The 13312-nt window shown below is 44.8% G+C and overlaps 1 protein-coding gene across 3 annotated transcripts in view; it reads right to left on the bottom strand.

Moving 5' to 3' along the window:
* SCAF8 (SR-related CTD associated factor 8) overlaps positions 1-13312 on the bottom strand; it is a 1507655-nt gene that overhangs the window by 1081892 nt on the left and 412451 nt on the right. The gene's annotated exons all lie outside the window — the stretch shown is intronic.

The raw sequence follows: 13312 nt of genomic DNA, 5'->3' as shown, positions 1-13312 counted from the left end.
GGGAATGTTTGTGGCCATTTCAATGGAAATGTGCTGTCTGTAAATGACGGAGCGTTTTTACATCATGCTCTAGTAGTATAGTTATTAAAAGTCAGAGTTTTAAAAATGAACTGAGAAATGTTCCTTACCGCGCCATGATGACAATGCTATAAAGTGAACTAAGAGGCAAGTCATGGGTCATGTGCACCCTATATGTGGGCTCTATTATTATGAATGGAGCAAAACTTTAGTCCATTAAATCAAACAAAAGTGTTTATATAGCAGACATGTTGAAATTCATATATTTAAAAGTGTTCTCTTATGTGATAATGTAAAATACAAAACTAATGAAATATTTGGCTAGGATCACACAACTTGAGATCAGTTTATGGGTCGAGCACATTACAGTTAGGTTCAGTAGATTACTGAAGTAACTATACCTGCAGGTCTGGTACCATTTTTAGAGGCCTGCTACACCAGTTTAAAGTGTGTGGTGTAGCGTATCGACCTAGGTAAGCTGCTTTGCAATGCAAGTTCTTTTGTTCTGCCTTACCTAAGCTTTGACAAGCCTTTCTGAATTTTTGTTGGGCACTATTCTGATCTTGAAAGTTGCATCAATGTTTAAGGAAGCCAACAGAGGGTTTTCTGGGTAATTAGCCTGGTCTCTGTTTTAGCACCTACGATTATTTTAGCAACTCTACTTTGTACTACTTGGAATCATGTCTTTAACTAGACAATGTATAACGTGTTGACTGTCATGGAACATCTTGTAACATTTCAAGAGACAAAGTTCCATTAGAAAAAAACTAGAGCAAAGAGTAACAAATTACCTTTAAGGAACAAACTGGTCAGAAAAAAATAAGATGTAAAGTTTCAAAATAAAAAGAAACCATTTGAGGAGCATTAACTGTGACGTCTTCTGGTGGAGGAAAAAGCTCTTCAAAGCCTGAGACATTCAGAGTACGTTTTTTTTTAAGCAACTATCCATATTTCAATACAAAAAATCTAAAAACCTTTCACTTGGCACTGTTTAACGATGTAACTGTATATAATGGATAGTTTGGAAGAGCACGATTAATTTCTGTATGAGCACAAACCATGATTTTCCACACAAGATCCTGAAACATGCAATGTAAAAGCTTAAACCAATAAACATCTTCAAAGGCAGTCATATTATCAGATCATTTTAATGTTAAGGCTGCAAACACAATTAAGTTGGTAACTGCGGTTTGCTTTATGAGTGAACTAGAACCTAGCTCAGTGAAACGCTCCCTCAACCTCAAAAGGGATCCGGAGCAGGATCCCAAGACAACGTGCATCCCCTCTACACTTGACAAGCACTGAAGCAGACCAAGAACTACTGCAACGTAAAGATATTCTGTAGATTCATATGTAAAGAATATCAAGCAGGTGAGCACAGATGAGCACCCGAAACAAGGTATTTCATAATTTGTCTGATGGGACACAGGAATAAGACCTAGCATACAAACTAAAAAGACTACATATATGTGGACCACCTTCAAGGCATGTATCAAAAAGATTCGTTCTTGTAGGTGTAGTTTTGCAGTTTGAAGATTTTCTGGATTCAAATGTTGTGGATTATTCTGCCATCTAGTGGTTGGGTCCTGATTATATACTATTTCACCTCCTAAAAATAGTTTTCTCCCTCTTCTGTCTCTACCTTTATTTTGTTGTTACCATTCGTCGACGGAAGTACCATTTGGTGTTTTGTAGTGACGTTGTCGCACTTCCCTTGGGAGTCTCCGCCCAAGGTCGCCGTCTTTTGATGGTTTTTTTTTGTTGTTTTTTTACATTTTTTCTTCTCTCAACCTTCTTGGTGGAGGCAGCTGGGTCGCATATAAATCCAGAAAATCTTCAAGCTGCAAAACTACACTGACCAGTAAGAAACATTTTATTTTGCTGTGTGAAGCTTTTTTGGATTCACATGCTGTGCACTGATTTTAAAGCTTTTTTCCGTCATTGTGGTGGCTGGGTTGAAGATGGATAGTGATTTGAAAATATATGTTTTAACACTCTTTGTCCGACCTGACCTTCTTAACTCATCTGTATGTCAATACAATAATGTTTTGTAAAAGTATCAAGTGAAGCTGTGGCTGTCATGCAGGTTTCTTTTAACGGTGTGTTGGACATAAACACTACTGTTGCTGCCTTCTTCCAAGTAGACTACGCTCCTAGCGCTCTAGGTAAGGCTGTCCCTGACTTTTATTTTTTATTTTAATTTTTTACATAATTGGATCAATTGTGCGATCCATCTGGAAATTGTGTTTTGATACTGCTTCACCCTTAAAGCTTTTGAAGAAAGCAACTAATAACTGCTGAGATTTCCTAAAAAGTTTAGTTCTCACCATGTGATACATGACGCAACATCTGTATCCAATGTATGCAAGGCTTCTTTCTGCATGCGTTTTTGGGTTTTGAAAGAAACTTGGTATATGAATAGATTGATTAACATGAAATTGAGATATCACCTTTGGTAGAAAATGGGAGTCTGTTTTCATGACAACTCTGTCTTTATGTATCTGAAAGTTTTTGAATAGTGAGTGCTAGTAATTCACTTCTTCTGTGTCAGGAAGTAATCGCCACTAAAAAAGCCATCTTTAACGGTAATATTTGCAAAGCTGCTGTGAGTAATGGCTCTAATGATTCACCCATGAGTTGATTAAGAACTAGGTTTAGGTTCCATGTAGGTGCTGGAAACCTCCATAGTGGTACTATCCCCTTCGCACCTTCTAGAAATTGCTTTACCACTGGAGATATGAAAAAACTTTTTCCCATTTGACCTCTTGTATAAGCCACTATTGCATCCAAAGTAACTCTTAAAGAAGTTCAAGTAAGTCCTTCTTGTAATAACGGAGTTAAATATTTTAATACTGTTCTCTCGCCTTTTTAATCTTTTGACATAACTTGTTCTTTTTACACCATATTGTAAATCGTTTCCATTATGCCATATAACATTTTCTTGTTACAGCTTTTTTGGCTTCTTTTAAAACTGCTAATGTGTTTTTTGGTAGTAACCAAACCATCTTTAGTTCCAGCCAATTTATGTGTTGTACTGCGCCCTGATTGGTCCATATCCCTCTTACCTTTAGAGAACCCTTATGTGAGGCATCTGTTATTGTCAATGTAGGAGTTGGTTGCAGAAACAGTCTTCCCGAGTAAACCTTCTGCATGACAACCACTAGATCTTCCAAACTCCCCGTCGCTTGTGACCACTGACTTTGAAGCCATTCTTGGATTGGTCTCACATGTCGCACATGTGGGATGAATGAAATGCAAGATGCCATCTTTCCTAATGCTTTCCCCATCGCTGTCAGAGCTTGCTCCTTCTGGTAACAGCCTGTTTCTTACAACAGGGACTGAGTCCTCTTCTCGCTGGGGAATGCTTTTGCTTGAATTGAATTCAGTCTTGCCCCCTAAAAACACCTTCTCTTGTTCTGGTTCTTTTGATAACTTCTCTATGTTTAAGTAAAACCCTAGAGTGTGTAGTGTTTTCATTATATTTAAATTGTCCTGTCTCACCAACCAGTTGTCTAGGTAAGGATACACATGTATCCCTCTCCTTCTGAGGTGTGCTGCTACCACTGCTAAACATTTTGTGAACACTCCTGGTGCTGATTTTATACCAAAAGGCAGGACTTTGAATTGTTAGTGTGTGCTGTTGACTACAAACCTTAGATACGTTTTTTGTTTATCGGGATATGCAAGTAAGCATCCTTTACGTCTAAAGTTGCCATGTACTCCCTTTTTGAAGTTGAGGAATAACTTCCTGTGAGGTTGTCATTTAGAAAATTTGAGTCTTTCTGAATTTGTTGATGTATCGAAGGTCTAGAATTGGATGCAAAGAGCTGTTCACTTTTGGAATTAGGAAGTATAATGAGTAAGATCCCTTGTTGATATATTGCTTTGGCACTTTTTCTATAGCTTGCTTATCCAACATCTCTGACTTCCTCTAGGAGGCGATTTAGTTCATCCTTCGAATGAATCATTTTCTATGGTCTTCTTGGTGGTGGAAGTTTTAGTAGTTCTATGCAAAATCCATGTTTTATTATATTTAGAACCCACTGGTCTGACGTTATTTTCCTCCACTCCTGGAGAAAAATTTGTATTCTTCCACCCACCGGTGAATTGTGATGTATTTTTCTTTTGATGATGTTGGAGTTTGTTGTCTTTATAATTAATGCTTTGATACAGTCATTTAGTTGCTGGTGCTGAACTTCCTCTTCCTGATTGATCTCTGGCTCTTGTTCTACCCCTAAATGTATTTCATCCTTGATGTTGGTATTGCCAGCTTTGCTGCAAGGGTGCCTACTTTGTGCTCCCTTAGAAGCCCTTACGAGTACTCCCATAGACATTCTGCATACTCTTGTTCTTCTGAAGGCTAAAAATAACCTTCTTGAGGTTCGTGTGTGTGTGTGGCCGGGGGAATTTCTTCCACTTCCTATTCATGGAGTTCCTAAGACATCGAAGTTTTCTGGAGGTACTGTGAAGGTCTTACGGCTTTCATCGAATTCCTTCTTCTGAAGGAGTGCGGCCATTTCGGCCTCGAGCCTCCTCCTTTTGCTCTCAATTTCAGACGCTAGGTCTTCAGGGCTTGTTGTGGAGTGTTTTCTTTTCAACCTCGAAGTTTCTTTCACAGTCTTTTCTGGCTGTGAGCTTCGATGACTCGTGTGTCTCTCTCGACAGTGCTGAATGGGGATGCAGCATCTTTTGTCTTCCCTTCTTTCAACTCCTCATACTTTTGTGAGCTTTTATCTCCCGTGGACATCCCTTTGACGGCTCTGTGGGATTTCCTCTTGTGGGTTTTCCCTACAGTCGGCAAGCATTTCAACGCTGAGGCTCCCTTTTGATTTTTTGAGTCTGATTTTTTTCGACTCAAGAGATTTAGTAGAAGCCTGAGGTTCTCTTGCCTCATTTCCACTTTTTTCCGGCGCCTCCTCTCCTAGCTCCACAATGTCCTGATCATCTTCTGAAGTCTCACCTTCGGTCCCCTCTGCAATGTTTTCGTCATAGTCGCTGGTAAGGCCCAGATCTCTTAAAGATGGAGGCACTTTTTTTCGAGGACGGACAAAAGTTTTTTAGAAGGCAAAATAGTGGATAATCTGGACCAAACCACTAGATGGCAGAATAATGCACAGCATGTGACTCCAGAAAAGAATTGCGTTGCAAAACTAAATTTTGTGTCAGTAAAGTATTACAATAAGTGGTTCTTGGAAGTCATAACCCTAGTTAAGTAAATAGGAAAAATTACCTTTGTGTGATTCCTGTACTCTTAATTCTAGCTTGTCTCTCTCAGACTGGGTGGAAATACTTGCCCAATAGACAGGGTTAGGAAAAAACTCCAAAAGATGAAATCTCCCTGTAAGTGCTTTTTAAAGGGGCATGATAAAGACACATCATCATGCACCAGGATGACTTCTTTCTGTCACTAACCATTCACACCAAGTTCTCATATCACTTTATAAAGGTTGTAGCACATCATAAGATGAATGAGGGCATGGCTGAGTGGTTGTTGTGAAGAGGGTGGAGGCCCAACTGGAGTACTGGACCCTCACAAAGATTCTCATAACATGTTTTTTGGGCTCTCGCTGCTTTCCAACTGGAAGGGAACCAGATCCCACAACCATTACAAAAACTGGAAAGACATAGCACATGACAGAACAGGCTTCGAGCAAATAGACTACCAAGAATCCTTACCAAAAACTGCACCTCACTAGACAATGCATCCAAACAAGAATTCTTCCAAAACACATACAAAGGAGCTCAAGTAGCTTCTCACAATAACTCTGAAATAGTTACAGGCAGAAGAAATGGGGATTTCTGTGTACCAAGCTTTCAATAAGGAAACAATGCACATAGAAATAGTAGACGTCAAAGCTTTATTGCATAGAGTAAGCCACCTAATAGTAATGAAATGATGCAATTTTTCAGAAGCTAAACAGAACATTCAGTAGCTATTCTTTTGACAAGGAAAAATTCGATCTTTAGTCTTTATATGTTAAGATATCTAGGAATTCTGTCAAGGCCTTCAGAATAAAGGGAGAAAAGCATAAACTTGCAAAAATAACTCAAAGTACATCACTTCTGATGCAATGGCACCGTGGGAAGATTTGCAATGCTATGTGTTCAATGCTGCAAGATGTGATTGGTTTGAATGATTAAGGCTTTAAAGAAATGAGAACCAAGTTGATAGGAGGCCACAGAAGTAACTTTTAAATGCCACTTTATTTGAGGAGAAAATGTCTCTGGAAATATCAAGAACATACTTGAAAAGAAAGAATACTTTCAGGATTCAGTTACAATTTCTGAATCAGCTAGTAGCACCATGACTATTGTAGGAAGTTGGCTCTGTATGTGCTATTTCAAAGAAAGAAATAGCATGCACAGAGTCCAAGGGTTCCCCTTAGAGGTAAAATAGTGGTAAAAATAGATAATACTAATGCTCTATTTTGTGGTAGTGTGGTCGAGCAGTAGGCTTATCCAAGGAGTAGTGTTAAGCATTTGTTGTACATACACATAGACAATAAATGAGGTACACACACTCAGAGACAAATCCAGCCAATAGGTTTTGTTATAGAAAAATATATTTTCTTAGTTTATTTTAAGAACCACAGGTTCAAATTTAACATGTAATATCTTGTTTGAAAGGTATTGCAGGTAAGTACATTAGGAACTTTGAATCATTTCAATTGCATGTATACTTTTCAAGTTATTGACAAATAGCTACTTTAAAAGTGGACACTTAGTGCAATTTTCACAGTTCCTGGGGGAGGTAAGTTTTTGTTAGTTTTACCAGGTAAGTAAGACACTTACAGGGTTCAGTTCTTGGTCCAAGGTAGCCCACCGTTGGGGGTTCAGAGCAACCCCAAAGTTACCACACCAGCAGCTCAGGGCCGGTCAGGTGCAGAGTTCAAAGTGGTGCCCAAAACACATAGGCTAGAATGGAGAGAAGGGGGTGCCCCGGTTCCGGTCTGTTTGCAGGTAAGTACCCGCGTCTTCGGAGGGCAGACCAGGGGGGTTTTGTAGGGCACCGGGGGGGACACAAGCCCACACAGAAATTTCACCCTCAGCAGCGCGGGGGCGGCCGGGTGCAGTGTAGATACAAGCGTCGGGTTCGCAATGTTAGTCTATGAGAGACCTCGGGATCTCTTCAGCCCTGCAGGCAGGCAAGGGGGGGGTTCCTCGGGGAAACCTCCACTTGGGCAGGGGAGAGGGACTCCTGGGGGTCACTCCTCCAGTGAAAGTCCGGTCCTTCAGGTCCTGGGGGCTGCGGGTGCAGGGTCTCTCCCAGGCGTCGGGACTTTGGATTCAAAGAGTCGCGGTCAGGGGAAGCCTCGGGATTCCCTCTGCAGGCGGCGCTGTGGGGGCTCAGGGGGGACAGGTTTTTGTACTCACAGTATCAGAGTAGTCCTGGGGTCCCTCCTGAGGTGTTGGATCTCCACCAGCCGAGTCGGGGTCGCCGGGTGCAGTGTTGCAAGTCTCACGCTTCTTGCGGGGAGCTTGCAGGGTTCTTTCAAGGCTGCTGGAAACAAAGTTGCAGCCTTTCTTGGAGCAGGTCCGCTGTCCTCGGGAGTTTCTTGTCTTTTCGAAGCAGGGGCAGTCCTCAGAGGATGTCGAGGTCGCTGGTCCCTTTGGAAGGCGTCGCTGGAGCAGGATCTTTGGAAGGCAGGAGACAGGCCGGTGAGTTTCTGGAGCCAAGGCAGTTGTCGTCTTCTGGTCTTCCTCTGCAGGGGTTTTCAGCTAGGCAGTCCTTCTTCTTGTAGTTGCAGGAATCTAATTTTCTAGGGTTCAGGGTAGCTCTTAAATACTAAATTTAAGGGCGTGTTTAGGTCTGGGGGGTTAGTAGCCAATGGCTACTAGCCCTGAGGGTGGGTACACCCTCTTTGTGCCTCCTCCCAAGGGGAGGGGGTCACAATCCTAACCCTATTGGGGGAATCCTCCATCTGCAAGATGGAGGATTTCTAAAAGTCAGAGTCACCTCAGCTCAGGACACCTTAGGGGCTGTCCTGACTGGCCAGTGACTCCTCCTTGTTGCTTTCTTTGTTCCCTCCAGCCTTGCCGCCAAAAGTGGGGGCCGTGGCCGGAGGGGGCGGGCAACTCCACTAAGCTGGAGTGCCCTGCTGGGCTGTGACAAAGGGGTGAGCCTTTGAGGCTCACCGCCAGGTGTCACAGCTCCTGCCTGGGGGAGGTGTTAGCATCTCCACCCAGTGCAGGCTTTGTTACTGGCCTCAGAGTGACAAAGGCACTCTCCCCATGGGGCCAGCAACATGTCTCTGGTGTGGCAGGCTGCTGGAACTAGTCAGCCTACACAGACAGTCGGTTAAGTTTCAGGGGGCACCTCTAAGGTGCCCTCTGTGGTGTATTTTACAATAAAATGTACACTGGCATCAGTGTGCATTTATTGTGCTGAGAAGTTTGATACCAAACTTCCCAGTTTTCAGTGTAGCCATTATGGTGCTGTGGAGTTCGTGTTTGACAGACTCCCAGACCATATACTCTTATGGCTACCCTGCACTTACAATGTCTAAGGTTTTGTTTAGACACTGTAGGGGTACCATGCTCATGCACTGGTACCCTCACCTATGGTATAGTGCACCCTGCCTTAGGGCTGTAAGGCCTGCTAGAGGGGTGTCTTACCTATACTGCATAGGCAGTGAGAGGCTGGCATGGCACCCTGAGGGGAGTGCCATGTCGACTTACTCGTTTTGTCCTCACTAGCACACACAAGCTGGCAAGCAGTGTGTCTGTGCTGAGTGAGAGGTCTCCAGGGTGGCATAAGACATGCTGCAGCCCTTAGAGACCTTCCTTGGCATCAGGGCCCTTGGTACTAGAAGTACCAGTTACAAGGGACTTATCTGGATGCCAGGGTCTGCCAATTGTGGATACAAAAGTACAGGTTAGGGAAAGAACACTGGTGCTGGGGCCTGGTTAGCAGGCCTCAGCACACTTTCAATTGTAAACATAGCATCAGCAAAGGCAAAAAGTCAGGGGGCAACCATGCCAAGGAGGCATTTCCTTACAACTATCAATACATAATTCAAGCACATCTGTAAAAATTTGAGATCATGTTCAATCGTCCAACAGACACAGGTATTACATATGCCTTTAATCGGACACCTAGTGCACATCTATCTGCTGCAACCAGGGCAGATTTGAAGCAGGAGTTGATGTTTTTCCTTCCTGGACTAGGGCCTTGGTTCTTGCAAAACTTTTCAGGAAGATGCTGTAACAGCCCTTCAATCTCATCCCAATGCTGCTGCCAACAGCAATTAAGGAGTTTGTTGGAGATGTCTATCTTCTAGTGTGTGGCTACGTCTCTCTACATCTTTCGGCCCACCAGGTTTAGTATTTTGTTCTTTCTCCGACGGTGGCTCCGTTGATGTAGGGTGTACAAAATTATCTTTTTTTGGCAAGGTTATCACACTTTTTGCCTGCTGTCTGTGTGTTTTGACTGTGTTCACTGGGATGCTCCTAACCAGGACCCCAGTGAATGTGCTCTCGCCCCCTAAATTTGGTTGTTTCTGACTGTGTACACCCCACAATTGGCATACTGTGCCCCAATGTAAGCCCCTAAGACCCAGAGCACTGGGGCACCTGGGTTACCCATGGGCTGCAGCATGTGTTATGCCACACATAGGAGCCCCTGTAAAATGTGTCTGCAGGCCTGCCATTGCAGCCTGTGTGAAAAGATGAATGCCTCCTTTCACTACAGGTCACTGTAAGTCAACCCTATGGCAGGTCCTCCTAGCCTAGAGGGTAGGATGCAAGTATCTGTGTGTGACGGCACCCCTGCAGGCGCAGAGGTGCCTCCACAAACTCAAGCTCCATTTTCCTGGACTTTGTGAGTGTGGGGAAGACAGTTTACCCATGTATTAGACATAGATCACTATGTATGTCCAGCTACACAACGGTAACCCTGAACCTAGGCGTGTTTGGTATCAAAACATGTCGGAATCATACCTCAATACTGTTGCCAGTATTGGCTTATGATACAATGCACTCTGGGGGCTCCTTGAAGGACCCCCAGCTTTTCTCCCTACCACTTTGCAGGGTTTTCGCGGGCAGCCCCTGCTGCTGTAATCCTACAGACAGGTTTCTGCCCTCCTGCTGCTTGACCAGCACAAGCCCAGGAAGGTGGAACAAAGGATTTTCTTTGGGAGACGGAGGCAACACCCTCTCTCTTTGGAAATAGGTGTTACATGGCTTGGTAGAGGTATGCTTTGAAGGGCACACTTGGTGCCCTTCTTGCATAAACCGCTTTGCACCAGCCCAAGGACCCCTGGTCCCTGCTCTGGCATGAAACTGGACAATGGTAAAGGAAGTAACCACTCTCCTGTCCATCACCACCCCAGTGGGGGTGCCTAGAGCACCCCCAGCCGGCCACATTACTCTGCCATCTTACATCTAAGGTGAAAAGAGGCCCCTGGGAGCCTCTGATTGGCCAGGTCCGCCAGGTGAGCCCCCTCTGGGGAGGTGGTCACCCTCCTAGGTGACAAGAACTCCAGGGCTATTTAGAGTCTCCCTCTTGGGTGTGTCCTCAGATTTGACGTGCAAGATTCCAGTAGGACTCCTCTGTAATGTTTACTTTAAATTCTGCCCACTGGAATCGAAACTGGACTTCACAGAAACCTACATTAGGCAGCTCCAGCGACTACTTCATTCTGCAACATTGTTTATCCAAATCCTTCCAGCAACTGCAACATTTCCCGAGTTGTGCATCCTCTGAGAGCGGCAAGTCTTCAGTCTACACCAAGAAGGAAGAAGGAATATCCCTTGGAGTGAAGAAGTCACTTCCCTGCAACAGCAGGCACCAATTGCAACAACAACCAGCTGTGCGGATCCTCTCTCGGGCAAACTCTGCACCTGAAACATAGGTGGTGGTCTGGAGTGGTCCCCTCTGTCCTCTCTACCAGCTGTCCAACTTGGGAGGTTGTGAGTCTTTGCTTCTCCTTGCAGGACGGTGGCCCTGTGCACTGCGACTCTTGCAGCTACCCAGACCTGCTGGCTTTTCTTTCAATGGATTTTCAGGCTCCGTGTGGCCCCGGCATCCAGCACTCTTCTCTGCAACACGTACTCTCCTGCCGGCTACTCAGCAACGTGGGACTCCTTTCCAGGTGTGCTGAGCAGGCCTCACTGCAACACCTGTGCCTGTGAGTAGCCTGTGGGGCTGCATCCTCGACTTATGGCCCTCCTCACTGCGGAGGGCCGCCTGGGACCTTCCTGGTCCCAGGCACCTCTGCAACTCTTCATCTTCGACTCTTGCCTTTGCCACTGACAGACTGCAAATCTTCTTCCAGCGTGGGACACAGACTGCATCACTTCTGGAACTCTTCTTCTGCTCCTCTGCTGCATAGCTGACTCCTGGTCTCCACCGTTGACCTGCTCATGCATCTCATGAAGGGTGGGTAGTGGCTCCTGCCCCAACCAGACACTAACAAACTGGATTTGGTCCCCTTCATTTGCAGGTCCTCTTATGTCAGGGTCAATCTTCTGTTTCTTCCAGTCTTGATTGGGTCTTGCACAGTCCTTTTAGAACGTTTCTCTGTGGGTTGGGGAAAAAACAGGTACTTACCTCTTCTCCCCTTGTCACTAGGAGGCACTCTGGTATTTACCTTTTGGGGTCCTAGTTCCTCCAGCTTCTTCCTACAGAATCCATTTACCTGGGTGGGGGTCTGCCTTTCGCATTCCATTTGTTTAGTATATGGTTTGGCCTTCTTCTAGGGTCTCTATTGTTTACTGTTATTTCACTGTTTTCTGTTGCTTTCTATTTCCATTCCTGACTACTAGGTTGTATATAATGGTGTGTTTACTCACCTGCTAGTAGAGTACTGCCTATACAGTATTTTAATATTTGTATTACTATGATAAAGTGCCTTGATTTTTGCAACAGTGTGTGGTTCTTTCATGTGTGCAAGTGTGATGTGACTACAGTGGTATTGAAGAAGCTTTGCATATCTCCTAGATAAGTCTTGGCTGCTCATCTACAGCTGCCTCTAGAGAGCCTGACTTCCTAAACACTGACTACACCTCACTAATAGGGGATACCTGGACCTGGTATAAAGTGATAACACTATAGTGCTCACCACACACCAGGCCAGCTTCCTACAGTAATTACTTGGGATATATTTGACCTAAAATACTGGACAATGTATGAGGAATTTCTCTGCCTGCGCCAAGCCTTGAGAAATCCCCAGGCCTTTAGATGCTTAAGGGGTGAAACACGTGTTGGCTGTATTGTCATCGACTCCTTTGAAACAAAGAATAATTGGACAAATTGAGCTACGTTTAACTTGTCTATCGCTGAAGAACAAACTGGAGAATTTGTTCTTAATAAAGTCATCGCTCAAGAACAAGAATAACTTATTGTGACTCTTAATTTTGTGAGCATTCCCTCTTTTACTTTTCCTGTGCCCTGGCAAGTGGAGGCTTGGATAACTAAGCTCTCAGAGGTGGGGTGTTGTGCCAGGAAACCTAGGTTACCTGGTGCCGGACAATGGCGGCAGGCAAAAGTTCTGTTCACAGGAGTACCTGTGTTGGGTTTGAACCAAGAACCAAGAAAGACATCCATAAGGGCGTCATTGAAGGGGAACAGGGATACAGAGGATGAAGCCGCAGGCTGAAGCATCTGTGTCAGGATGTTAGTCCACCAAAGGCAGGTCAAGGTCCAGGACAAGGCTGCTCTCCGCAGCACCACTGAATATGAAGCTCCCTCCTACATAGACACGAGAGAGAGCATGCCAGTATCTGGGGCGGTATCCAGTCCATTGGCATAACCCAGGTCCAAACGCCACTCCATGGGGTCTTGGAGCTGGTATTATAAAAGGTTCAGCAACCCCTCCCCTTCCTCACTGTCCCTAGCCCATAGTAATAAGGCTCAGGATCTGACATATGGGGCAAGGCCTCTGCCCACCCGGCTTCGTGTCGGAGACCGCAATGAGGATCAGGAGCACAGGCCGCACCGGGAGTGTCAAAGTCAAAACCTGCACTGAGGAAGGTAGAACTGGTATGACTGGTGCTGATTCAAAACCATAAATCAATTCCTGGGTGCACACTGGAGTTGAAACTGCCAGCAGGGAATCCAAAGGGACTCCATTCAACTCTGAGGGGGCCGAAGGCACACCAGCAGTCGAACTGCCCAAAAATGAGACGCATGGCCTCATAAAACTATTTAAGCGGAGTAGGGGTTGCCATGGATCCCGAAACTCAGGGAAACACAACGTCAGTCCAGACGCCACATATGGAGGCCTTAATCGACAGTGCTCCCTCGTCGGCCAATGGAGGTGGTGAAGTCCAAGAACATTTCACCTTTTTCTAC

This window comes from Pleurodeles waltl, chromosome 5 (assembly GCF_031143425.1).
Source record: "Pleurodeles waltl isolate 20211129_DDA chromosome 5, aPleWal1.hap1.20221129, whole genome shotgun sequence".
In the NCBI taxonomy this organism is placed as follows: Eukaryota; Metazoa; Chordata; class Amphibia; order Caudata; family Salamandridae; genus Pleurodeles; species Pleurodeles waltl.
Note: the sequence above shows the minus strand (reverse complement) of the source record. Positions and strands in the feature narration are given on the sequence as shown.